The following is a 27,436-nucleotide window of genomic DNA, read 5'->3' on the forward strand; positions in this document are numbered from 1 at the left end:
AAATGAAAAGTTAGGGTTATACCTTGTTTTATGAAAATGCAGTAAGACAACAGGGTATACATTTCATCTGGGTGTTGACAGCCCACCTCTTACATGCAGCTGTATTGCATGTGATCCCAGTATTGCAACATATTTTGGTTGATCACAAAACTTTCAGCCCTCAATAGCAGTAGAGATACTAATTGCAAAACCAGGTCTTGCTCACAAGCTGTGTTATCATATTCCCAACTTATTCTTTGTGCCAATTTATTTTCAGCTTCATATCCCGACCTTCCAAGAGCTCAGTCCTGAGTTGAGGGGAGCCAAACAGAAAAAATTCAAATAGGTATCTCCACTCTTGTAGCTCAGCAGAGGTGTCTAGGTCAAGATATCTCATCATACAGAAGACATAGCTTTTTTTGAGAGTTAGGAGGATGAAGGCAGTCTCAAGGCACAGGGATCAAAATCTGCAGGAAATATGAGTGGCTGCACAGGACACTTCATGGCATTTCAAGTACAAAGCTCAACTCTTTGTTCTTGTCTTGCTAATGGGAACAAAAAGCACAAAAAAAAAGGAGGTCTAATGAGAGAAAAAGTGCACTGTCTAATGGGTTATTAGTAGATTCTCACTCACAAGATTGAGGCCTGGTATGAGAAACTGAAAAGATGTTTTCAGCGTCAAGGAGATCAAATGGACATAGATTTAACCCTTCTTCAGTCGTGCTGTTATTTGATATAATTTGAAAATTATGGTTTGACAATTGAAGAATTGTCAGACTGTCAAAGAAAGCTTTACTAAATCAGTGGCCTTATGGACTGAAGCCCAAACTTCTCTTTTAATGACAGATATCTTTTCCTGAGCTACATCTGATGCTGTGGAACAAAGGCAGAATGGAATTTTTAAAGAATGGGACTTTGCCTCAACATCTGCAGTGCTACTGCATGGCTGAGTAGGGACAAAAAAGGGTAAAATTAAGACTTCTCTACTCTTGAGGTTAAAAGTAAGGTATTAAAATGCTTCAAAACATGTTGAGAATGAGAGGTTTAACTGAAAGCAAAAAAAACATACCATCACTATGAGACTGAAAAGTTTTAAGGGCCTACAGAGATCACTTTTGCCTCAGAGGATTGGCCCATCTTGGCAATTAACTCAGTACAAGATGACAACATTCTAAAATGAATATAATGAAAGAAAGAAGAAAATGAAAAGGCTCAGTTCCAGGTTGTCATGAAGGAACCAGAAGCGTGGGATTGACTTCAAAATCAAGACACATTAATTTAGCTGTCCATGTCCAAAACACCTTAATTCAGATGTCTATGCCTAAGTCAGTTGTCTAAGATCCTGTCGTATGCTAAAAACTCTGTGTGGCAACATGTTGCAGATTAGCTAAAGTTTCTGTCACAAGATGGTAAACTAAGTTAAATACCCAGCATTTGCTGTGACTCCTTGCACAAAACATGCAGTGGCATCAGATTTTAGTGCTTGTCTGATAATTTTAGTATATATTTAAAGGTGACATGCTATCATTCTTCACCTTCTTCAAAGAACAGGTCCAATCATGAGGTTCTGTGGGGTCATGAAATTTGCTTTCATGAATGTCACTGCTAAACCAGGAAATACCTCACAAGAATATGCAACCAATAAAAAGTGGTAGTCATCAGGAAAAGTCTATATCTCTCTGAGTTAGAGGACAGTATCAAGGAACTGATATTTTTGGAACAAAAGAAGCCCTAGCACTGGTATAGATTATGTACTAGATGGGAATTTTAATAATGGTGCTGGAAATGCAAAGATGATAAAAAAGATGTTACAGACCCTGTTCAGAAAGAGCAGAGTGAGGTCTTAGAATTATGAATTGTGTGTTGCTGAAGGATGTTGCATTGACTTGTTTAATTGTTGTGATTTAACCCCAGCCAGCAATTAAGTGTCACACAGCTGCTCACTCACTCTCCCTCCCTGCCCAGTGGGATGAGGAAGAGAATCAGAAAAAGTTGAAACCTGTGCACTGAGGTAAGAACAGTTTATTAATTGAAATTAGGTGAAATACATTAATGTTATTAATAACAACAACACCACCACTAATGGAAAGGAAAAAGAGAAAGACTAAAACCCAAGAGAAACAAGGGATGCACAATACAATTGCTCACCACCCACTGACCAATGCTGAGCCCATCCTGCAGCAGTGCTCAGCCCCTGTGGACCGACTGCCCCCAATTTATATACTGGGCATGGTGTTCTATGGTATGCAATATCCCTTTGGCCAGTTTGGGTCAGCTGTCCTGGCCATGTTTCTGCACAGCTTCTCGTGCCCCTGCTGACTGGCAGGGCATGAGACACTGAAAAAGTTCTTGACTTAGGGTAAGCAATACTTAGTGACAACTAAAGCATCAGTGTGTTATCAACATTGTCCTCATGTTAAATCCAAAACACAGGTATTGGGAAGAAAATTCTATCCCATCTGAAACTGGGACATTAATGAATGTAGATTACATATATTCCTGTAACTGTCAGTCCTACACTACTTGCAATCAAGAGATGATAAATATATTTTTCATTTGTAAGCAGAGCAATTTCCCACTAAACCTTGCAATATCAGTTGAAGTGTGCAAGATCCTGAAAGTGCTTCTCCTGTGCCAATATTCAAATGTTCAGTGGAATGACCTTAAAGTTGTACAGCCATTTAAGTACATGTGCTACAGGCAAAGTAGCAGACCAGCTGACCTAAGAATAAGTACACAGTGAATGTAAGTAATTAATGGCAGTCAATATACCTTAAGGATCTATCTATTTTCAGACCCTGTCCTCATTATTTTATGAGATTGCAAGTTCTGCTGGCAGTGGCAATTGAACAGGTATTATTCAGACCTCCACAAATTGTTCAGTTTAGTATCACACAACAGGGTGAAGAGCAAAGGAGCTCTCTAGGGCATCAGTAAATGAGTGACTTAATATTTGTCTGTCTCAAAGACCTTGAAAAAATTGTCATTGGGGGTCTTTATCAGACAGGACTACTTCTAGGAACTTCTGTAGAGTTCGGTGAGAAATTTCATGGTGTTTAATAGTCTCACCTTTTTAGGAATCTAATACAAAATCCCTAGTGATGCAATATTAAATACTGGCAAGAGTAACAGGACCGCTAAAACCACAAAGAGGTTCATCTACTGGTATGGTTGGGTAAACCCTGGACAAACCGAATTGTTCATTTCAAAGCAGGCAGTGCAAACCACTCTTGCAGAAAGGTCTTCTGTACCCTGGAAAGCACTGATGGAAAATAGCATTGTCTTCTGAGAGGAAATGGAGTAGCAGGAGCTCCTGTATGATACAGAGGCAAAAAGTGCTAATTCAATTCTTGTCAGTATAAACAACAGAATAGTGAGTAGGAGGAGGAAATTGCCTTTTCTTTCTGTGTGACATTATTGGGACTGATGTGGAATAATGTATACAGTCCTGATGTCAACATTTTAAAAGGGATGTTGAAATACTACAAAGGATATAGAAATAAGCCACAGATATGTTTTGATGTCTGGAAGGGGAAATAAAAAGAGAGAACAGTGAGAGCTCAATCTGTTTATCTTATCAAACAGATTAGAAGACAGCTTGATTATAGCATGTAAGAACCTTCATGGGGAGTAAATACCAGTTACTGAATGGCTCTTTAATGTAGCAGAGAAAGGCACATCAAGAGCTAGTGGCTGGAAGTGAAGCCAAATTCAAAGCAGAAATTAGACACAAACTTTTAGCAGGGAGGCTGATAAGCCACAGGGTAGAAAGGAGATGATAAATTCTCTGTCACTTCATTTTTTGCAGTCAAGGAGAGATGGCCTTCTCAAAGACTGTGTTTAATCAGTCCCAAGGGATCCAGCTTAGAATGGAAGTAACAGTATCAAAGCTCCTGGCTCAGGAAATAGATCACGTTGGATCAGGTGGTCTCTTCCAACCTTCATCACTATAAATCTCAGGAGTACATCTTCTAGTACTGAGTCCAACCCTATGCTTAAACCTTGTATTCTTTTCTCTGTAAACCATGATGAGGTTCATTCTCATCACCCCTCATCACCAGAGGGGTGATGCAGAGGAAGGATGGAGGAACAATTCACCTCGTGTTCCTCCTGGGGAAAGAGTAGCACAAGCAGACAGGACATGAAAGAGGTTTGACCACTTTTCAGGGCCCCCAAATTCATGCCACACCACAGAAAGATCTGTAGCAGGCTGCTAGTTAAATACTGAGCTCTGTACAAAAGGGGAGAAAGAGACTTGCTGCTGCAGCTCAGGGATATACAGAAAGGGAGTGTTCATCCAGCAAGGAGGATTTATTGCCTTTTTATTAACAGTTTTTTCATTTCCTTATGCCTCAGGACACAGGCTTTGCAAGCCTGAAGTCAGTAATAAAAACATTCAGATTTGAAAAATTGGCATGAATAAAAGAAAGATGTTAATTGTATTGTGACAGTTATCTAGCAATTCATTGCAAAAGAATTCTGGAGCTCTTTATATTATCTCATGGCCAATAATACAGGAGTTAATTTAAGGTCAAGTTCTGACTTTTTTACCAACATTCCATGTACTTGCCTCTGTACATAGTTCAATCAACTGAAAGGGAATGTTTGCATAAAGTGATGGTTTCTGTGCAGCTATAGCAACATCGGGCTTTAACATCCATCTCTTGTGCTGTCCTGAGCTATTTCCATACCCTGTAGTTATTGAAGAAGATAAAAGACTGACAAGAAAACAACTTTTAGAGTAACTTTCCTAGCCCTGAAATCCCTTTCTGCTCAGCATGAGAATTCCTCCTCTCCACTAAATGAGGTGCCTGAATTCCTTGGATAGAGGGAGAGGAGACACGGATGAGTCATAGGCATGGTTTGTTCCCTTGAAACAAACAAAGATATCCTTCCTCTGAGAAAGAAAACCATTTTGAATATGGTGGTCTGATAGTCTTCACAGTCCTCCAGCACAGAGTCTCAATCTGTAATGTCTAACACTGAAAGAGCAAACTTCCAGTTATAATGTGTTTACTCATAATAAAAGTTTCCTAAATTAGCAACCAACTGATGGTACTCTCAAAAATGTTTTATTAGGTCTCAGCACCTCAAAAATATTCCCACTGAGTCTTCCTCAGTAACACAAGCTTTGACACTCTCTTGGATAAAATGCTTGCAATAAGAGGAAAAGCAGATGTGCCAAGTCAGCTGAAGCTCAATGAGCAAAGCAGAAGGGCAACAACTGACAAGTATGCAAATATGATACCTGTTAAATATACCCTCTTAGGATTGCTTGTGTGCCAGGTGATAGAGCCTCAGCAATGCCTTCATGATTAGAAGCCTTGGCCAGCTTTGCTTCAGACTACAAAATCAATTTTATGCAGCACTGAATCTTAATGTGGTGGTTTTGTGGTTTGAACGCTTTTGGGGCTGTACAAGCTAATGCACAATGCAAAAGCAGATTAGTTCCCTCAGGACACATTTAAAAGATTTCCTGCTAATATGGTCTGAATCAAGAGCATGACACAAATTAGCATGAAACTCAAAGCAGTAAAAACCCCTCCACATTTACAATACTACAGGGGTTATTTAGTATTGGTGAAGAGAAGCAGGATAGATTGTGATACTTTCTAGGGCTACATAGTGAATATTCATGGCATCAGATAGGCACATATCCAGTACAACTTTTAACCATATGGTTAATTGACAACTATTTTATTGACAAGAGTATCATAGGATTTAGGGATTAAAATAATTTACTAGATTATCATGTTCACACATGTGGAAAGTTTCCTTTTCTTTTGGTGTGCCAGGGTAAGGAACTTCAATTTTTGTCTGCATTTTTTTGCTGTTCTGTCTAGGCATTTTCTGTGTCATTAAATTATGAAACTTATACTATTTCTTTAGGACATTATTCCTTAGCCTAATGAACTTCAGCATTAAGATATTCATTCCCTGTTTATCCCAAATCCTTTTTTTCTAGTGTCATATTATCAAGTGCTGAATGCCAAGGAAATACTGATGAACATTGTAAAAACTTGTTAGGGATTAAGTTGAAATCCTTCTGCAATTCATGTGGTTCCATTTAACTATCCCAACTTCTGCAATTAAATTTCTGACTGCTTAGTTAAAAGTTTCCTCTGTTGCCACCTACTTGATATGCTGATTTATTGATGCTTGAAAGAGAGAATAAGACAAGCAGCTCAGCTAGCAGATTCCAGTGGGAGGAGGTCAGCAGAACATCTGCTTAGTTGTACTAGTTTGAAAATAAACCAGTGAGAGGCACCAAGTCAGAATAACAATTTAATGGAAATTAAAGAAAAGGAAAAGAAAGTAAAAGAAAACACTGACAGAGCCAAGATACAACCTGAATCCCTATTAGGCAGGGTAGTGGTAGCAGTCTGGTGGAATGGTGGCTGCAATCCTCTGAAGTGGTGATCCTGTAGTAGAAGGGGTCTGCTCTTCCTCAGAAAGTCCAGCGGTGGCTGTGTAGCTCCTGTCCTCTGGAAATCCAGTGGAGCCCGTCCGTTTGATGCTCAGAGTCCCAGTTATATCCATGATGGGATGCTTGGTTCCTCCCTCTGGGTGGAGCATCTCACAATGAGGTAATGAGTCATGAGGCCAGGTGTTGATTAGGCTCGTTAACAGAAGATAGTCCGGAGGGAGTTATCTCTGAGTCATGCAGCAGGACAATGATGGGCCATTAACAGAAAGATAATCTGGGGGGAGGAGGCAAGGAAAACACTGCCCCACCTGATTTCAACAGCTCATGAGGATGGTAATAGAATACACCTCAACCCAGGACATTATCCACCCCTTATTCTATTACCATCTACATCATCCCAAATCAATACCTTCTTAAACTCTAAACACACATACATATATATATATATATATATATATATATATATATATATATATACAATGAAACCCTACACACCGTTCTCACCTAAGATTAGGTCTCCCTGTGGTACACAACGGGTTTCCCCATCTTTTTGCATTACCCACCAAGTGCAACCAGGTCCTTGAGCAAAGACAATCCCACGGATGGGTTTGCCTTTGCCTGAGGTGGGATTAATCCAAACAGTCTTTCCTAAAATACCTCTCAGGTGTACCACAGGGACTCTATCTCCATCCACTGTGTGCAAGGGTTCAGACTCGGCAGGACCAGCTCGATTGATGGACCCTCGGGTATTGACCATCCAGGTAGCCTTCGCTAAGTTCGCTTCCCAATTTTTGAAGGTTCCCCCACCAAGTGCCTTTAGGGTGGTTTTAAGTAGTCCATTGCAGCGTTCAACTTTTCCGGCAGCTGGTGCATGATAAGGAATGTGATATATCCATTCGATACCGTGTTCTCTGGCCCAGGTGTTGATGAGGCTGTTCTTAAAATGAGTCCCGTTGTCTGACTCGATCCTGTCCGGGGTGCCATGTCTCCACAGGACTTGCTTTTCCAGGCCCAAGATGGTGTTCCGGGCTGTAGCATGAGGCACAGGGTAGGTCTCCAGCCATCCAGTGGTTGCTTCAACCATGGTCAACACGTAGCGCTTGCCTTGGCGAGTTTGGGGAAGGGTGATGTAATCAACTTGCCAGGCTTCCCCATACCTGTACTTTGACCATCGTCCACCGTACCACAGAGGCTTCACCCGCTTGGCCTGTTTGATTGCAGCACAGGTCTCACAACTGTGGATGACCTGTGAGATGCTGTCCATGGTAAGGTCCACCCCTCGGTCACGGGCCCATTGGTATGTTGCATCTCTCCCCTGATGACCAGAGGCATCATGGGCCCAACGAGCTAGGAATAATTCTCCCTTGTGCTGCCAGTCCAGATCCACCTGTGATACTTTCACCTTGGCAGCTCGGTCCACCTGCTCGTTGTTGCGATGTTCTTCATTAGCCCGACTCTTGGGTACGTGCGCATCCACGTGTCGAACCTTCACGGTCAGCTTCTCTACTCGGGCGGCGATGTCCTGCCAAATCTCAGCGGCCCAGATGGGTTTCCCTCTGCGCTGCCAGTTGGCTTTTCTCCAGCGAACCAGCCATCCCCACAGAGCGTTAGCTACCATCCACGAGTCGGTGTAGAGATAAAGCCTCGGCCACTTCTCTCGTTCAGCAATATCCAAAGCCAGCTGGACGGCTTTAAGCTCTGCAACCTGACTCGATCCACCTTGTCCCTCGGTAGCTTGTGCAACTTGCCGTGTGGGGCTCCATACTGCAGCTTTCCACTTCCTGTTAGTGCCTACAATTCGGCAGGAACCATCAGTGAAGAGGGCATAACGTCTTTCAGTCTCCGGTAGCTCATTATATGGTGGGGCTTCCTCAGCACGAGTCACTTGCTCTTCCTCTTCTTCAGAAGATAATCCAAAAGTCTCACCTTCAGGCCAGTTTGTTATAATTTCCAGAATCCCAGGGCGATTCGGGTTTCCAATACGGGCACGCTGTGTGATGAGAGCAATCCATTTGCTCCATGTGGTGTCGGTGGCGTGATGCATGGCAGGAACCTTTCCCTTGAACATCCACCCCAGCACTGGTAGTCGGGGTGCCAGGAGGAGTTGTGCCTCTGTGCCGATTACCTCTGAGGCAGCTTGGACTCCTTCATAGGCGGCCAAGATTTCCTTCTCTGTGGGAGTGTAGTTAGCTTCAGATCCTCTGTAGCTTCGGCTCCAGAATCCCAGTGGTCGGCCACGAGTCTCACCAGGCACCTTCTGCCAGAGGCTCCAGGACAGACCATGGCTCCCGGCTGCAGAGTAGAGCACATTCTTCACCTCTGGTCCTGTCCTGACTGGGCCAAGGGCTACCGCATGAGCGATTTCCTGTTTGATCTGGGCGAAGGCTTGCTGCTGTTCAGGGCCCCAGTGGAAATCGTTCTTCTTGCGGGTAACCAGGTAGAGAGGGCTCACAATCTGGCTGTACTCAGGAATGTGCATTCTCCAAAAACCTATGGCACCTAGGAAAGCTTGTGTTTCCTTCTTACTGGTCGGTGGAGACATCGCAGTGATCTTGTTGACGACCTCGGTGGGAATCTGACGTCGTCCATCTTGCCACTTTACTCCCAGGAACTGGATCTCTTGGGCAGGTCCCTTGACTTTGCTCCTTTTGATGGCAAAGCCAGCTTCCAGGAGAATCTGGATGATTTTCTCTCCTTTCTCAAATACTTCCTTTGCTGTGTTTCCCCACACGATGATGTCGTCGATGTATTGCAGATGTTCTGGGGCCTCACCCTTTTCCAGTGCAGTTTGGATCAGTCCATGGCAAATGGTAGGACTGTGCTTCCACCCCTGGGGCAGTCGGTTCCAGGTGTATTGCACACCCCTCCAAGTGAAAGCAAACTGGGGCCTGCATTCTGCTGCCAAAGGAATGGAGAAGAAGGCGTTGGCAATGTCAATAGTGGAGTACCACTTCGCTGCTTTGGACTCCAGCTCGTACTGAAGTTCCAACATGTCCGGCACAGCAGCGCTCAATGGTGGTGTGACTTCATTCAGGCCACGGTAATCCACTGTCAGTCTCCATTCCCCGTTGGACTTACGCACTGGCCATATAGGGCTGTTGAAAGGTGAATGGGCCTTGCTGACCACCCCTTGGCTCTCCAGTTTACGAATCATCTCATGGACGGGAACCACAGAGTCTCTGTCGGTGCGGTATTGCCGACGGTGTACTGTTGCTGTGGCGATTGGTACCTGTTGTTCTTCAACTCTTAGCAGTCCCACGGCAGACGGGTCATCTGAGAGGCCAGGCAATGTACTCAGTTGTCTGATATCTTCTGTCTCCACAGCAGCTATCCCAAAAGCCCAACGATGTCCTTTTGGGTCCTTGAAATATCCATTTCTGAGATAGTCTATGCCGAGAATGCACGGGGCCTCCGGGCCAGTCACGATGGGGTGTTTCTGCCACTCGTTCCCAGTTAAACTCACTTCAGCTTCCAGTACAGTCAGCTGCTGGGATCCTCCTGTCACCCCACAAATAGAAATGGGTTCTGCTCCCACATACCTTGATGGCATCAGAGTACATTGAGCGCCTGTGTCAACCAAAGCCGTGTATTTTTGTGGGTCAGCTGTGCCAGGCCATCGGACCCACACAGTCCAAAAGACCCGATTATCCCTTTCCTCTACCTGGCTAGAGGCAGGGCCCCTCTATTCCTGGTTCTGGTGCATGTTGCTCCCTTCCGGTGAGTATGTACCTGAGGTCCCTTCAAGAGGATCAGTCATACTGTCATTCTGGTACCGTCTGGAGTTCTGTGTGCGAGAGACCGGAGCAATGTTGACTCTAGATGCGCTTCTTGTGGTAGTTGTCCCTCTTTTTAGTTCACGTACCCTGGCTGCTAAGGAGGAGGTGGGTTTTCCATGCCACTTACTCATGTCTTCTCCATGTTCCTGAAGGAAAAACCAGAGATTACCTCGTGGCGTGTATCCTCTCTCCCTGGTTGGGGGGCGCCGGCTCCTAATGGCAGAGACTCTTGTTAGTTCTGGCGAGATGTGATAAATCTCTTCCTTAAGCTCCTTTTTCAATTTCTGATGGCCTTCTTCAACCAAGCTCCGGACTTGCTCAGCCAAAAGACTTGTTTCCACGGATGAGACATGGGTGCGAAATGGGGCTGTGACAGTGTCCTCGTAAATCCTCAGCTTGTTCACCAAGACGCCCACCCTGTCCTCGCCTTCCCTCCATTGCAGCGTTGCCAGGTAACGGGAGTATATCTCTGGTCCGAGGCGTGCGAACCTCAACCACATCTGTGATGTGCACTGGACACCATCTGGGCTCTTAGGAAATCTCTCATCTTCTGAGAAAATGATCTCCAGCACAGCCAATTCCCTCAGGCACCGGATACCTTGTTCCATTGTGCTCCATTTTCCTTGGTGTACCTGGAGGTCTTCTTTACAAAGGTACCTGTCCCTGACACTTGTAAGCAGTCGCCGCCAGAGGCTGAGGGTTTCTTGGGTTCTCCCGATCCCCTGGTCAATGACCACATCCCGGGACAGAGATCCCAGTTGCCTGGCCTCACTTCCGTCTAGAATAGTGTCATTGGCTGCAGCGTCCCAGATGCGGAGGAGCCAGGTCAGGATGGACTCATTCGTCTGGCGGGTGAATTCCCTCCGCAGGTCACGCAGCTCACCCAGGGATAGTGACCGAGTGATGATCTCTGGCTCTGCCTCTTCTGCTGGGTGCGAAGGTCCTGCTGCATCCTCGTCAGTCACTATGCGGACTGACTTGCTTTTTGATTTCTTCTTCTGCACGGGGGCAACTGCAATCGGTTTAGGCTGTTCTGGTTCAGTGATGGTTTGCGTGGGGATGCTGACAGTGCTTTTGGTTCCTTTCTCCTCTGTGTCAGTCTGCGTAGACATGGGCGCTGTTGTCTTGCGTCTGGCTTCTTTCTCCTCTGTGTCAGTCTGCGTAGACATGGATGCTGTCGTTTTGCATTTGGTTTCTTTCTCCTCTGTGTCAGTCTGCGTAGAGATGGACACTGTTGCTTTGCGTTTGGTTCCTTTTTCCTTTGTGTCAGTCTGCGTAGACATGGACGCTGTTGTTTTGCATTTGGTTTCTTTCTTCTCTGTGACAGTCTGTGCAGACATGGTGTTTGTTGCTCTGCTCTTCTTCCCTCCCTCATCCTGAGGATGCTGTGCCATAGCTCTGATTCTGAGCATGGTGTACATGGTGCAGGCTGTACAGAGAAGACAAAGCAGAACTGACAGCAAGTTTATGCTATCTTTGACATCCAGAGGGAGTTCAATATTTTCAAAAACTGCTGTGCCTGGCCTGAAAGGCTGGAAGAAACCACTCTCTACTCCTCCCACCAGGGGCTGGGTGCGATTGTTGAGGAGATCCCAGAAATAGGAGCCCAGACTAGGACAGCCAAACAAAATGGAGTATATTTTCCGAATGGCATTCATCGCCTCGCAGGTTATTATGCTATAGACATAATAAACCATTAAAGCAATTCTCATACCATTCCCTGGTTTTAACAGGAGTAATACTACAGGCAGGTAGTTCCCCATGTGAGGAAAGATATAGAGAGCAAGATACAGTACCCATGCAGACAAGCTGAGCACCATGGTGAATACAAAATTGTAATTCTGACTTTCTCTCAGAGCAGTGCCCCACGTTGGGCGCCAAATTATGTACTAGTTTGAAAATAAACCAGTGAGAGGCACCAAGTCAGAATAACAATTTAATGGAAATTAAAGAAAAGGAAAAGAAAGTAAAAGAAAACACTGACAGAGCCAAGATACAACCTGAATCCCTATTAGGCAGGGTAGTGGTAGCAGTCTGGTGGAATGGTGGCTGCAATCCTCTGAAGTGGTGATCCTGTAGTAGAAGGGGTCTGCTCTTCCTCAGAAAGTCCAGCGGTGGCTGTGTAGCTCCTGTCCTCTGGAAATCCAGTGGAGCCCGTCCGTTTGATGCTCAGAGTCCCAGTTATATCCATGATGGGATGCTTGGTTCCTCCCTCTGGGTGGAGCATCTCACAATGAGGTAATGAGTCATGAGGCCAGGTGTTGATTAGGCTCGTTAACAGAAGATAGTCCGGAGGGAGTTATCTCTGAGTCATGCAGCAGGACAATGATGGGCCATTAACAGAAAGATAATCTGGGGGGAGGAGGCAAGGAAAACACTGCCCCACCTGATTTCAACAGCTCATGAGGATGGTAATAGAATACACCTCAACCCAGGACATTAGTACTTTGCAGTTTTCTACTAGTTTTCTACTTATTCACATGCAGAGTTATGTTGTCCTGTCAATAGGTCAAACACGTAATATACAGACTTCTAATAAAAGGAAAAAATCTGTGTTTACCAAGTTCTCAGAAAGTTGGATTTTGCTTCTCTTAAGCCAGAAATTCTTAATTTTCCTCCACAATATGAAAGTGAGTTTGTCACCAGGTTTACTGAAAAGCTTCTTCTGCGCCTAAAGAATTATCTCCTGTTATTACATGTGTACAGATGATTATTTTTTACTGTTTGTTTTCTGTTAATTACTCATTAAAATTAATAGGTTGTTCAAGTCATGGCTATGAATGGGGCTGAATGAAAATCTAGACCAGAACATCCTTAAATAGTGAGAAATCTTGGATGTTCAGATAAGCCTCACAAATAGTATTTCTCTGTATAGTGAGGTAATATAGTAAACAACTGCTCATTTTTTCCCAGATCCAAAAGCCTCCAAATGTCTGAGCAAGCCCTATCTTAGCCTGCATTTTCCAGTTCATCCCCTTCCATAGCTCTAATAATAGGATGTAGGCATCTATTACAGCTGTAGTAACATGGCTATATGACACAACATTCTCCTTTTTGAATTAGGCAAATCAGCTGTCTCATTCTGGAGACAGTCTGTGGCACTGACAAGCATTAGATACTAGTGCAGAAGGAGGGGCAAAAGAGAATAGTACATCAGAGAAAATTAATGTTTTTTTAAGAATGCTTTTTATGCCCTGGGTACCAAGAGCTTATTTCCTGACACTATTCATTCTTTACAAAGGTAAATTCAAAGGTATGAAGGTCTTCTACCATATCTGTCACAAGGAGGCAGGTCCAGCAAGGTGTCTCAGACACCTGGGGGTATCCCAAGTGGCACTGAAAATGCCTGGGTTTAGACCCCTGCACTGAGCACACAGTCAATGAATCCACACACAGTCAACAAATCCAAGAGAATTATGTGGCTTAATCAAAGACTGTCAGCTGCAAGGAAGCCTTGCTTTCCACTGACTCTTGAATACCTGTCTATCAAAACTACAGTTGGGTGTCTTAGTGAACTGAGTGAAGCTGCAGATTAAAAAACAAGCAGACCAGTGGAAGTACAGGGTGTGTTTATGTGTCCCACACTATCCAGCAAGTTTTGTCCTGGGAAGAGCTCTGGTCCTCCTGAGCACTTCATGCTTCTCTTCTTAATGAATTTGCTTCCATAGACACCAAGAAGCTTCTCTTCTGCTGGAACCTGCTTCAGCTCCTCTGGGCATGAATCATGTCCCTTCCACAAAGCTAGCCTGGTGGTTGCTGGGCTCTCAGATAAGAGGGACTTGTGTAGGACCCCTCTTCCTGTAGGTTTTCTTCTTTCCTGAGATCAGCTCAGGGCACAGGCAGGATTAGGGGATCAGATAACAGCACATCCTGCAGCAAAATGAATTCTGATAACTTGCCTAAGAACATTCAGATTTTCATCTTCCAGGTGTCTGTGTCATCCTGAACTTGAATGTAATTACAGCTATCTCCTCTGGCTGGCTGCCCATGAATTATTATCCTGTATATCATCCACTATTTGACATTTATTTGTTCCAAATTAAAATGACCATTGCTCTTGGGAGATAATAAATTATTTTTAGAATTACAGTAATTCTCTGTCACCTGAAATAATGCACAAAGACATGTTAGCACCAAAGGCAGGAGAAGGAAAAGCAAGCACTTCATATATGTAAGCAATCAAGATTAATAGATGATATGGATTGGTGGCTTGACATTATTTCTTTTACTGTGCAAATATATTTAATATTTACTATATCTTTAGTAAAAATATTCACATTTATTATATATGGAAGGTCTCCTCATGAATCTTCAAGAGAACAATAATAAAGGGCTCACAGTTTTATCCTAACCAGAGGTGTTTACTAACTCAACAGACTTCCCTGTTAGAGACATCTGATCCCTTTCTTCCAGCAGCTCTTTAGGTCACTTCTAGCAAGGGTATCTTTGGGCAGGCTATGGGGCCAAGGAGGAAGCCTTATTTCACTCACATGAGGCATTTGCTGAGGGTCTCTAGCTTATTTCAATAGTGAGTGCCAGCACCAGCCTACATTAGAAATAGGAGACTAAGAGCCTTTTTTCCTTCTCTCCTTGAGAAGAAAAAAAATCCCCTAATGTTCCACAAACTTCTATAATCTCAGTATTTGACAGCAGTTGCTGCTGTCCCTTTACAAGCTGTGTCACAGACTGATGTACATGACCTTCAGACCAGCTGATCAGCTTGCAGAAATTCAGATGAGCTGAGAAGACTTGTTAAGGAGCACAACCAGGTGTCCTAAAGTGTTGTAATTTTATTGCAAAGTAATACATGTGAGTGCAAGTGGGACATTTCATTATAATGAACACTCTTCAAACATGCCCGAGGTGGCTAGAAATACGGAAAGTAACCCAAATCAGAGATGGATGGATTAGAGGATCTCATTTCCTATTCATCACTAAGTATAGGCACAGAGCCTTTGAGACCAGCTTTCCTGTGTCCCTGGCTGAGGATCAGCCTCTTCACAGTGGTCTGCCTAAGCAGCAAAGTACTTGCATCCCACATGTTAAAATGGCATAATGCCAGCACAAAGTGTATTTATCACATTGAATGTGAATTCTAGTTTAGAAGAACATCCACATTTTCTTCTTTCTGTCTAAGTGAGAAAGACATGCCTCAAAAATGATTTTCAGAGCTCTGAAAAACTTGTAAGGTAGATTGGTGATAAATCCTCTTTTTGCATGGTCTGAAGGGTCTCATGATAAAAAGTAAATTCTGAAGCCAAGTGGCTCAGCTCTTTCTGAGCCTTTTTGGATCACATTCAGAGGCAAATTAGGAAGAAGTAGAGGGAAAACCTGCATACCAAAATTCTGAAAAAATACAGGGTTAATAATACATGCCATTGTAGGGGTTTAAGTACAGCTTGCTAAGCACTTACTGCTCGACATGCATAAGGTGAATATTAGGAGTTGTTTACACAGAATATCCCTGGTGAAATAAGGAAAGTTTTTTCTTGATGGAAAGTCAGACAAGGTCAGAAAGAAGTGGGAGAGGTAGCTCAGAAATCTATGATCCCCAAGCTGAACAGAGCAGAGGCCAGCTTTCCACATTTGCAAAATCTGGAGGGGAATTAGGTGCAGCAGTACTATCAGACATCTTTAACTTTCTGTTCCAGATTTGTCACAGGGTCATTTTGATTTATGTACAAAACACACACTGTACAAATGGGGAGATTATTTTCCTAATGCCATGAAACAACAATTTTTCCTTTCACCCAGATATTTCTGATCACTCCCAAGACACTTTGAGATGTTCATGCACGTGACAGAGACATGGGTGAACTTTCCTGGTGCTGAGGAGCAGCACAAAGCTTTTTTTTCACCAAAGTCCCACATTAACATGCAAAATAGGATTTACAGAGTGCTCAAGAACAATCTGAAATTAATGCTTTTTTTTCCTCTTTTCTGTGCTTCAGTACCTGCTTGTGTATCCAGCTCTTTTCTCTTCAATAGATAATAAAGACAAAAATTTTAACAAAAAACCCAAATAAAAACCTCACAAACAAACAAACAAACAAAAAAATCCTCAAACCAAACCAAACAAAAAAAAAAACCCCAAAAACCAAAACAAAACAAAAAACCCAAACCAAAACAAAACACAAACAAAAACCAAAACAAACAAACAAACAAAAAAAGCCGCAGGAACTGTCAGTGTCAGTGGGGTACATCAGATTAAAATTCTAGCTGATATTAGGCTCATAGGCCCCCTAAGGTCAGATTCAGTCTGATCTGGGGGCTCTGAGGTACAGAGAACTCCTAGGAGTGGTGAAGGGAGATCAAGGAGCAGTGGAAAAGCACACAAAAAGTAGCCAAAGCCTGAACTAAACCCAAAACAGTGCACTTTGTTCCAGTCCCAAGTGCAGCAACATAGGGCTCCAAGCCCTCTCTGTTTTCTCAGCCTGCCAGGAAAATTGGGTTAAGCTCACAGATAGCCAAATCCTTCTTTCAGAATTGGGGGAGACAGTTCTAGCAAGGCAGTTCTCAAGCAGTTTTTTCCCTGGGTGACTGGAATGAGCTGGTATCATTCCAGCCTTGCCTCAAAACTCCCTGAGAATATTGGCCAATAAACATCACACAGAGATGGCTGAAAAGTAAAGGGTGTACTTCTTCAGAGCATGTCCTTCAAATTTTATTTACTTGAAGTAATTTTGGATGAGAATAAAGGTCTATGTATAAGAAGCCAGGCCTATGTTGCTGTCTGCTAGCACTTCCTGTCAATTCATTTTTTTGATACCACTGAGGCAAGAGATCTCTTTCTGTGCCTTTCCTTTACTTCTCCTCTTTCAATATGTTTCTATATGTTGTGTCCCACTTCTACCAATGAACAGAGTACCAAATAAGAGATCCCGAAGAAGCTAAACTTATAATTAGATGACACAATCATGTGGATCCACATGAAGTGTTTGTTTAGGAGAAACAAATTTATTCATGAATTGTGATTATATTACTAAAATGGGAGTATAGGCACTAATAATTGGTGTGACAGATTACAGTTTGTCTAAATTAATGTTTCTGTCTTCTGTGTTTACTCATTATGTTTTTTCAGACCATATCTATCTCTATTAAATTTTTCAAATAATTTTCTGAGCCCTTCTGGTTCAGAACCTTTTCTGGGAAGTTTTTTAGTTCCTAAGTCAACATTATAAAGAAGATCTGCCATACATCTGTTTTTTAAATGTCACTGCAACTCCATCACTCAGAACACCTAAAAAGCTTCTGATGTGTTGCTCTGGGAACACTTCATGATTGCATAAAATGCTTCCTTGGAGAATCTCACAAACAAGGGTTAGCCTGGCTGCAATTTTACATTTTACTTTCACAATATGCTTTCTCCCTTCTCTTGAAAATATTTCCGTTCTTTCTTCTTTGTATACTAATATGTGTTAACAAAAACAGATGATAAATTACTGTTTTATTGACTCACAAGCACAAAATCCAAGAAAGCACTACAATACCAAGATTATGTGAACGTCAGCATTCTTGGACCAGCCATGGAAGCTAGCCTGAGTGTTCAGTTCTATCACAGCCTTAAAAAGGAAATACAATGCTTCAAATAGAATAGGTTTTTTTGTCAAAGGAAGATCTCAGGATCTGTTCCACATAGCCTCAAACTTTGCCTCCTGGAAAGGCAGACTCAAGGGAAGAATCTGATTAGTAACATGAATAAGGTTGCAATAAGGTTTCCAGCTTCATTTTATAAGCACCTTTCCCCAGGAATATCCTGTCTCCCCCAAATCCTTAATCAGACCCAGAACAATAGATCTCATCTTTCTCATCTTTCCAACTTCCAGCCATCCCCTACAATGCTTCCATATTCTCACTCTTCCCTTCATTTTCATGTCCTTTCTGTTTTCCTTTGTCTCCCTTTTCAGCCGTCCCGGACCCACCTGTAGTTCCTCCAGTTCCCACTTCATTTACCCCAAACACTTCTTCAAATTTGCCTGTTCCTGGATTTATGGAGAGGTGAGTATAAAATCAATGACTGCAGTGATGCTGCTGGAGGTACCGTGCGCTGGTGGGTTGGTTGGTTGGTTCCAGGCAGAAGGGGTCACATGTGAATTCTTCATCTTGTACCCTGAGACGTTACTAAGCTGTCAACATCCGTGAAGATCTGAAGAACTTTATACTTGTACATGTCAAACGTGCTGTCAAATTAGGTAGAAATTGGTCAGTTCAATAAGTGAGGTTAAGTCAAGGTTGAGTTCAGTAAGGTTCAGTAAGTGTGAATGGGCAGAAACAGAAGCAGAGAATCAAGCTAAGCATATATAATTTTACCATCAGGAAACTGGGGTAGAAGTAATGTAAAAGGGTCCATCTCTAAGACTACTGCTTTCCTAGTGAAAATGATGAGCTGCACTCACAGTGGTGTGAAGGCATGAACATCAGATTGTTTAACATCCAGAAGCAGTGCCATAATAGGAGTCACAAAACTATCAGTCATAAAATGGCCATAAAGTAAATGAGATAATTATTAATGTGAAAATCACTGCCTAGAAAATAAACCTGCCTGTTATCAATATAGACCATATTAAAAAATATAAATGTCTCCGTATAGATATTTTACTGTCTCCTTATAATATCATTGCTTAAAATACAGATTAGGAATATCAGACATTTGTTAGTAGTATCGTCACTGAGTTAAGTGTCTATGTGGTGTTGCTTGTACATTTTATTGTTCAGATATATTCTATTATTTTTTATAGCTATGTCTGATGTGGATCAAAAAACATTTCTGCAAATGCAGAGCAGACGATCTGCTTTTACTTCTGTAAAGTTCATGTTGAAAGAAAAGTAAATCTTCTTCACATGGCTTCTCTGCCTGAAAAACTGCATGGAAAGGGAGGAAATAACGTATTGCAGGGGAGAAGCCATAAACTGTGAATGTGAGTTATATTAAGAGCTCAGACTCCCATTAATCCTTTTACTTCACACACTCTCCAGAACAGCTGGGAGCCTAAGGAGACCTGAGCATACCATCTTTTCAAGGTACATAATGCCATGGCTTCACACGAATTAGCCCCAGCAGGTACCTACCAAAGTAAGGGAGAATCAAGTCTCAAGGCAGCAACTTTCTTTCCAGCAGTTACAACATATAATGACAGAAAAGCACAAAGAAAAGTACTTAGCAGAAAATTTGTGCCAGTCTTCAGCATCATCCTGGCTTTACTTTGGAAAGTCTGCTTTGTTCCTGGGGGAATGAGTCAGGTACCCAGCAGTGACATTTATGGAAATTGTTTGTATGTGTTGGGATCAGAATATCCACCTGGAGGCTGGTAGTGCTGTTCAGAGGGGAGACTCGTGCATGCTGGGGATATGTTTCCTCCCAAATGCATGCATGTATTTCCCAGCTTTGTCATGGGAACTGCAAGGAGCATTTGTAGATGTAGGAGCCTTGAGAGAAAGCTAACAAGACAGACAATAGGACAAGGTACTGAGGGAAGAAAATGGCACAGATGTACTGGAATCGTTAAAGCTACTCTGCTTTATACTAGCTGAAAGTCTAACTGAGAGATCAACAACAGATTTAAACAGCACCAAAAGAGCAAAATTGTAACCTCAGCTAAACTAAGGCTTGAAACTTTAGCCTCTTCATGTTGCATGAATTTCAAGGAATTAGTAGTTTTCAACGCTACTGAAGCATAGCAGATCTGCAACTGTCAAAATGTTGGTAGTTATAAAGCATGTGGTTAGGGAGATAGGGAAAGGTCCTTGTCCACATCCTCATCTGGCCACTCAATACATTTCACTTCCAAAATGAAACACAGAATTATTTAAAATTAACTGACTGCAAATACAAAGTGTACTTTGCAGGGGATATGACTGTGTTTTCTCTGTTGAGGATGAACAGAAGAGGGCTCATGGAGGGAACTATTATGTCCTGCTACTTCCTTTAAAGCAATTTTAAGGAGCATCAGGTGCTGCTCATAGCTGTGACTACATCTGACTACCCACTCCAGGCAGGCATTAAGGAGCCATAAGAGGCATTTGATGTCTCTCCACCTCCCAGGGTTGAGCAGCCACTGAGATCTTCATGAGTGCTTCTTCGAGAAAGGAAAAGAAACTTTCATGTGGCTGCCTGTGATGCTGCAAGGGGTGGCATTAGCCCCACTCGTTACTATGGAGATGCATTCTGTCATCCCACTATAATCATTTTGACAATGACATTTTGTTGTTTGCTTATGAGCCTGCTGTTAGGAGAAAGCATTTTTGCCAGAAATTAAGAAGAGTTGTTTGAGACTCCTGCTTGTACATCATGCAGAAAAGGGCTGAACAACAGAGTGCACAAGTGCTTCAGCAGGGATCTGCCTCCACTAGAACTGAGCAGGACTGTGGTGTGCCTGAACTAGAAAATACTGTACAGAAGGTGTGGATGCATTTTCAAGAGACTACAACAGCACTCACAGCATTAACCAAGGGCAAATTATCTGAATAGTTGTATGCACATTAAAAAAGATAATGTGCTAAGTGAGGCATGAGATTCATCTTTGTATTTCATCGTGTTCAATACATTCTTTAACAGTTCTTGAACAAAAAAAACCCAGTGGGCTTCTGCCCAGTTATCACCACATTAATTTGGTCATCCTGGGGGCCTATAATTAATTGTCCATTCTAATGTCCCAACTTAGGAGTGACTCCATTAGCACTGTAGAAATTTGCAATAAAATAAGAAGAATGGTAAGAATGGAAACGTGTGTGCAAAGGCACCAGAAGAAATAGCAGAGCAAAGTTTAAAAGGAGAGGAATGTGTTAATCACCCTTGAGCTCAGTATCTGTGGTTTCATGTGAACAAACTGAACTAAAGTTAAAGCTGACAAGTGGATAAAGAACAGGACTACAGCTTATCAAGCAAGGAAAATAAAAGTTGTGAAATTCAGGAATTTTGCCTAACATTTACAAAGGGTGAGTCAAAATCACAAGGCAAGAAATCCAAAACAGCATCCACTCCTAGAAGATAGAAAAGACAATTCAAAAGCCCAAGATACATGTTGAGGCCACAGTTGCTGATGTTCTTTGTCCTCCCTGTTGCATACAAATGGTCCAAAACTGCTTGGGCACAGGTGTCTTGGTACTCATGAGTACAGAGGAAAGTGTGTGAATGAAACCTATGAGAGATTGAGAAGGAATGGGTAAAAATAACTTACTTAGGGATTTTTGCTTTGCAAAATCACTTTTATTTTCATAAGATCTCTTACAGAATTTAGTTACAGTAGTTTCTTACAAAGCCCACAGAGTACTATGAGCACAAAGGTCTGAAATGAGCATTAAGATGTTCTGAATATGAGGATTCCTGGGATGGCTTTGTAGGGTTTGTTTGTTTGTTTGTTTGTTTGTTTGTTTGTTTGTTTTTAGACTAAATAATGTAACTGGGGAAAAATCTAGAAGATTTTCTTCAGCGTGCTTCTGTTCTAGAATTCAAAAAGGAAAAATTAAGTCTAACTTTTTGCAGGTAAGGAACTACTGCTCTGAATTTATCTTAATTATGTTAATTGCTTAGACAACTTTAAGGTACAGTTGCATGAATATTTGCCTGCTGGAAAATTTATTGGATATAGATCAACCCCAACCTCTTCACAGTAGCATTGCATGGAGGCTGTGCCATAGACTGGATCAGCAGAATGAGCCAAATCACAAAAAGCCTAAAAACCACTACCAACAATAAAACCACCAGATTTCTTCTATTTTAATCTTTCTATCTGCCAGAATATTGCCTTGGTTTGATCTAGAGCATTTGGGTCCTCAGAGAATCAGTGTGGACAATGGAGGAGACAGGAAAGAGAAGCGTGAGAACAAATGATGGTGTCTTTTAAGGTCACAAAGGACTATTCTGCTTTCCCTTACTACCTTTGAAGTAGAGTCATCCTGCTCAGCAGTCTCTGTCTTGGTTCTCTTTTTCCTTGGGCTTGTCTTTATTTATTTATGGATGCTAGAGAAAAGAAAGGAAAGGTCAGAGGGTCAGGAACAGCTAATAGGGGGCCTGATGCTGGTGGATTTGCTGCCCAGGATCTACCAAGCACATATTAGCTCCAAGCCCTGCAAGCAGAAATCAAGCACAGCTGAGCTGCTTTGGAGAAGAAATGGTTAGGCACTGCCTTAGGGGCAACCTTAAACGTGTCCTAAGTCCTGCCATAATGGAACTGCATTTGCCATGGGACAAATCCACTGGAGGTACTGTCTCCCACAGTGGTCTTTCTTCACAGGGATATTACCCAGCCTAATAGTCAGTGACCTTGACTTAGTCTCTTGAATTCCTTCTGAATTTGGCATATATATTTGCAAAGCCTCAGAATGTCAAGGAATCAAAGTGCAGCCTAAGAAACTGCACATCCAGCAGCTGGACAAGGAAAACCAGGGCTGTGCAAATTCTGCCTGGCTGACATAGCATGATCTTTGTTTTGTGTCTCTTAGGACAGCCACAGCTTTTTCCTTGAAGTAATTGGTTTTCTAAGTCATAGTCTAGTGTTGAGAGACTGCAATGGGACTGGAGTTATTTCTCTGTACAATCACTGACAACTACACAAGGACATTTTAACAACTTTAAAGTGAAAGCAGACAAGCTGCAAGAAGGACTGCATGGCATGACAAAGGCGTGACTTTTGCTGTGCCTATATTCTAGATGACAGTTAAGTCAAATTTCTCTTTTCTGGTCTCTGAAGATCCTCTAAGATTTATTAGTAGGCTAAAAGTTCTGGCCAATCTCAGCTTTCTCTTTATATTTTAAGTATTCTCCTTTATAAAGGAAAACAGCCTTTGTTTTGAAAAACTAAACATGCCAGACTTTAGCAATACTGCTTGAAGTACAGCTAAGGCAAAGTGTGTTCCTTGCCCCAGGCTTTGTACCCTCACTGTGACAATACAGGGTGTATTCTCAGCTTCATATATAAACTCTAACACTCCTTGGCAATTGAGATCAGCACCTCCTGGGAAGCAGCCCAAGAACCCAAGTAGCGATGTCAGCCATGGCACGACCGACCAGTCTCTTCTGCAGGTGAGGGCACTGAGTCTGTGTTAAGCAGTACAGTGTGACCAAAATCTTAATTCAGCACCCATCCTACATGAACTACTGCTCATATAAACACTGCATGTGTGAGGACATGGTCATACAAATGTTTTAATTGTGAAGTACCTCTAGCAGCTTCCCTGAAAAGCTTTAAAGTGGACTATTTCCATTATCTGTTCTGCTTTGGTTGTCTTAAGCATGGAAGTTCTGATCATATACAAGATTCAAGAGGTGTGTCACTGTCACTTAAAAGTGTGGAAGTGATAATCCTCTCTCCTTTTCTGGAATCATTTCACTTCAATCCACCTTAGCTTTGAAGTTGTCTTTCACTGACTGCCTCACAAAGAGCCTGAAAGTCACCGTGTACACAGTGCCCTGATCACGGCTATTTCTGGCTGGTTTTTGAGCTCCATCAGTAACCCCATCCCATCAAAATTTCTCCATGAAGGAAATTCCTCCTTCCTTCCCATCATGTCCCACATAGCTGCTTCCTGTCAAACCATAATTTAATCTGCAGTCTCCTGCTTAACTGCAGTTTACAATGCTTTACAGAATTTCAAATGTGTGAGATACATTGCTTGGTTTTTTTAAACTGAATTAAGGACTAAGACAATATTTCACAGGAAAAGTTTTAATTTTAAGTGCCTTGGTTACATCAGCAGCATCAAATGTTTTACTGCTTAAAGTGGTTGCCAAGGTTTTACATTGGAAAATTAGCTTTAGTGTAAAATGAACTTTGGAAAACCCAGATATCTACACAATGATTCTTGAAAGATTTTTATTTCCCACCATGTTTCTTTGCTCACACTTTGCATGAGCCTCATTAACTTTCCGCCGAGATACAGAAATATCTTCCTTCAGCTTGTAACCTCTGATTTGTTGAAAATATGGGCTTTTTTTGTGTCAGATCTATCACACAAATCACAATATTTTCTGTTATTATTACCAAATTTGCATGGTTTGTAACTGGGCATGATTTTTCTGACTTCATCACAGTCCCATTAGCTGCAGGAGCATATTTAAGCCAGGAAGAGACTGTGCAACCAGGTAACACAAAACTGACCATATATTTTCGAGCTGTTCAGAGTGTGGTCCACTGGTGTACCTGTCCAGCTTTGTGACACTGTACTACTGAGAGTAATAGCCTTATTCCAGTAAAAATCTGCAGGAAAGCAGTGCTAACAAGTCCCTGTGAAGATGGAGCACTTATCCCTAACTCTGGCTTCCCAGAGAAGACTCTCATCTCCATAAAGATTTCAGGTAAACTCTGAAGCTACTGAAATTCACAGAGAGGCAAGTTCAATATCTGCATTCAGTGCCTCTCTACCAGTGGGATGGATCCTGGTTTGATTTAGGACCCTTTTCTCCCTATCCAGGACTGGAAGTCCTGAAGTCCTTAGGACTGGACCTGCAGCTCAAGACTTCCAGCAGTAGTCTGCAGTGGAGGTGTCATCAGCCCTGCCTGCTCAGGCAGGATGTCTGGATCTGGGTCCTCCCTAGGGGTAAAGACAACCTTGACCATGAGGCTCTTGCATGTGAGTTTATTCCCTGAAGAAAATGTGGCTTATCCCTGCATGCTCAGGATGCACAACACCAGTGGGGGCGTCCTGAAAGCCAGGGCATGGCATCACCCCTTCAAGCCCTTGGATACAACTCTTCAGTGAGAGAGGCAAAGATCATCCGAAAGAGAGGCTTGGGGTTGGGCAAGATTGCTTCAGGTTCTTCTCAACTTGTTTTAGTCTGAGCTTCGGTCTCTACCCTGCAGTTTAATGAAATCTGCCTCTTATAAAACAGAAAATACTTCACAAACTCAGATGTAGGCAATCTGTGGGAAGTTCCTTGCCTGCAAGGGACAGTCTTCAATGGAGAGTCCTTAACACTGTGGATGTAGTTTTTAGAGAAAAATCCCAAACACTTTGCTGTTCTGTGAAGTGTATTGTGGAGCCAGCACCTGTTGCAGGCAATTGGATGCCCCTCTGGACACCAGCATGTGAACAGGAAAGGTAACTGCACAGCAGGTTTTTATTCAAATATGAACAACAGAGGACAGAGCAAGAGTCTGTTAACAGAAAACATTGCCTTCTCCATCGTGCTGCTCACACTCTTTCTGTGTCTTTCTAAGAATAACCCCATCTCTCTACATAGTGGGGGTTTTTTGGTTTTTTTTTTTACATAAAGAAGAGATTCTGCAGGCTTCAAAAGTGACTATGTGGACCAATGGTTATGAGATGTTAAAAAAATTACATTATTTCAAAACTTAATATTTTTTCAAAATATTGTTTACATAGTCTGCGGTGCAGTTCTGCCAAAAAAAAAAGCAGATTAACTTTGCTCAGTGTAATTAATACTGTTTATTTGCTAGAGGCAGAGCTTTGATCACTTCACTAACTCTTATGAAATTTTGAATGTAGATTTCATTAAAATTTGTAAAATTGCTGATGAAATCACTCTCAGTTCTTAGAAACAAACAAATAAAAAACCTCCAGAAAAAAATACAGTCAATTTTTTTTCTTTTATGTTTTGCTTTGCTTTTCATGATAATATTTGTGAAGTTACAGCTATTACCTTTTTTATTGAAGATTCCAGATTGTTTTCCAGTCATCTTTTTCCATTCGATCATTTCACAGTTTATTAAGTTCCCATGTCCTGAGATACGTAGTAAACACTCTGCAGATGACTTATATAGATGTCTAGATAGGTAAAATGAGTCTTAAGAGAACAATAACTTTCCCAAAGTCACAAAACAAGGTCAGAGTAAAGCAGAAGAAGTGTGATGGCTTGTCTCTGTGTAGAAAATTGTCACAGTAATTGTTTGAAAGATTAATCTTTGTCACAAATGATTGTCACGCAAATTAATCTAGAGCAGAAAGAATTAATCAAAAATCTGCTCCTTGTGACAAGAATTGTCACTCATGAGCCTCAGAATGTACTCCTTGCAAAGCAAAATCATTAAAAATGATTCCAGGGAACACAACATAAAATTAATTATTGGCAATTTAATGGCAACTTCGTGTCAAACTTTCTGCTGAAAAGCTAGGAGGAGGGGCATGGCATCTGTAGGAAAACTTTGCAAGCAAAAACCTTCCTCAAACTGGGGAAAATCTACTCCAAGTGCTCCAAAGTCCAGTTTGTCTCTGCCTCTGGCTGAAGCAAAATTATTTGGTTAGATTGAGCCAGGTCATAGAAGAGAAGTGTTTAATCCTCAAAACATAAACAAGAAGGGAGATACTTGGCTTTCCTGGAGTAAGAATTGAAAACTTTAAAACTCCCTCATATGTCATAAAGCCACTTTGAGCTATGATCCTTGAACCACTCACTTATAGTGGAGTTGAAAAGACTGAATGACTGGCTAATGATCCCTCCCTGAGGAAGCTCACAGAAAAGTGTCTGAGATGAGAATTAGAGCTTCAAAATCTAGATCCTATCCACTTTTAAACAAAAATAAGCACATCTTACTCTGCCTGTGTTTGTTACCTGGCACTCTGCCTCTAGGAGTTTCCCTTGCGGGCAGTGCCTTACAGCCTTTTTTGCCAAGGGCAGCAGACAGACTTTCAAAAGTCTCTTCAGTATCTTACCATCTTTGAGCATTACTCATTTCCAGCCTGCATTTCCAGGTCTCCTTTTTGCCTCTTTCTTCTTTGGTTAACAAGGTCTGTTTAGATCCTCTTACCCCATCGATATTTATGGTGGCTGACCATATAGAGTGTAAGTGGCTGGGTTTGTGTCATGCTCCAGGTATAATCCTTATTGATTTACTGTTCTCATCGGTCTCTGTACTGGAAACATCATTCCTGATATGTCACACAATTGCATCAACCTTTGTGTGGCTGAATCATGTTGATGACTCATGGCCATACTGTGAATGATTATTTCCAGTCTGGGCTTTCTCCTTTCCTCATACTGGCACAGTTCAGCCTCCAGCTTACAGCAAATCCTTTTATTAGTGTCTGTCTGCCTGACCTAGCACCTCGGGATGTTAAATTTAATCTGATTTTTATTGCTTCATTGCTCAAGATTATCAGGTCTCTCCTATATGGTATTCCAACCTTCCTCTCTGTTAGCATCATCTCCCAGATTTGTGTCATTAATTATTATTATTATTATTATTATTATTATTATTATTATTATTTATTTTTGTGCCCTGTTATTGTGAACAATTGACATAATGGCTGATCATGATCACATTGCATTTTGCTGGCTTCATCTTCCTTCAGTGTTAGT

The 27,436-nt window shown here is 42.1% G+C and overlaps 1 long non-coding RNA gene across 1 annotated transcript in view; it reads left to right on the forward strand.

Moving 5' to 3' along the window:
- LOC138118843 (uncharacterized) overlaps positions 1 to 18,175 on the forward strand; it is a 64,062-nt gene extending 45,887 nt beyond the window's left edge. The window contains exon 3 of the long non-coding RNA XR_011155302.1: positions 18,090 to 18,175. This is a non-coding gene — a long non-coding RNA (uncharacterized lncRNA). The remainder of the gene's footprint in view (positions 1 to 18,089) is intronic.
- Positions 18,176 to 27,436: the final 9,261 nt, after the last annotated feature.

This window comes from Aphelocoma coerulescens, chromosome 1 (assembly GCF_041296385.1).
Source record: "Aphelocoma coerulescens isolate FSJ_1873_10779 chromosome 1, UR_Acoe_1.0, whole genome shotgun sequence".
Classification (NCBI taxonomy): domain Eukaryota; kingdom Metazoa; phylum Chordata; class Aves; order Passeriformes; family Corvidae; genus Aphelocoma; species Aphelocoma coerulescens.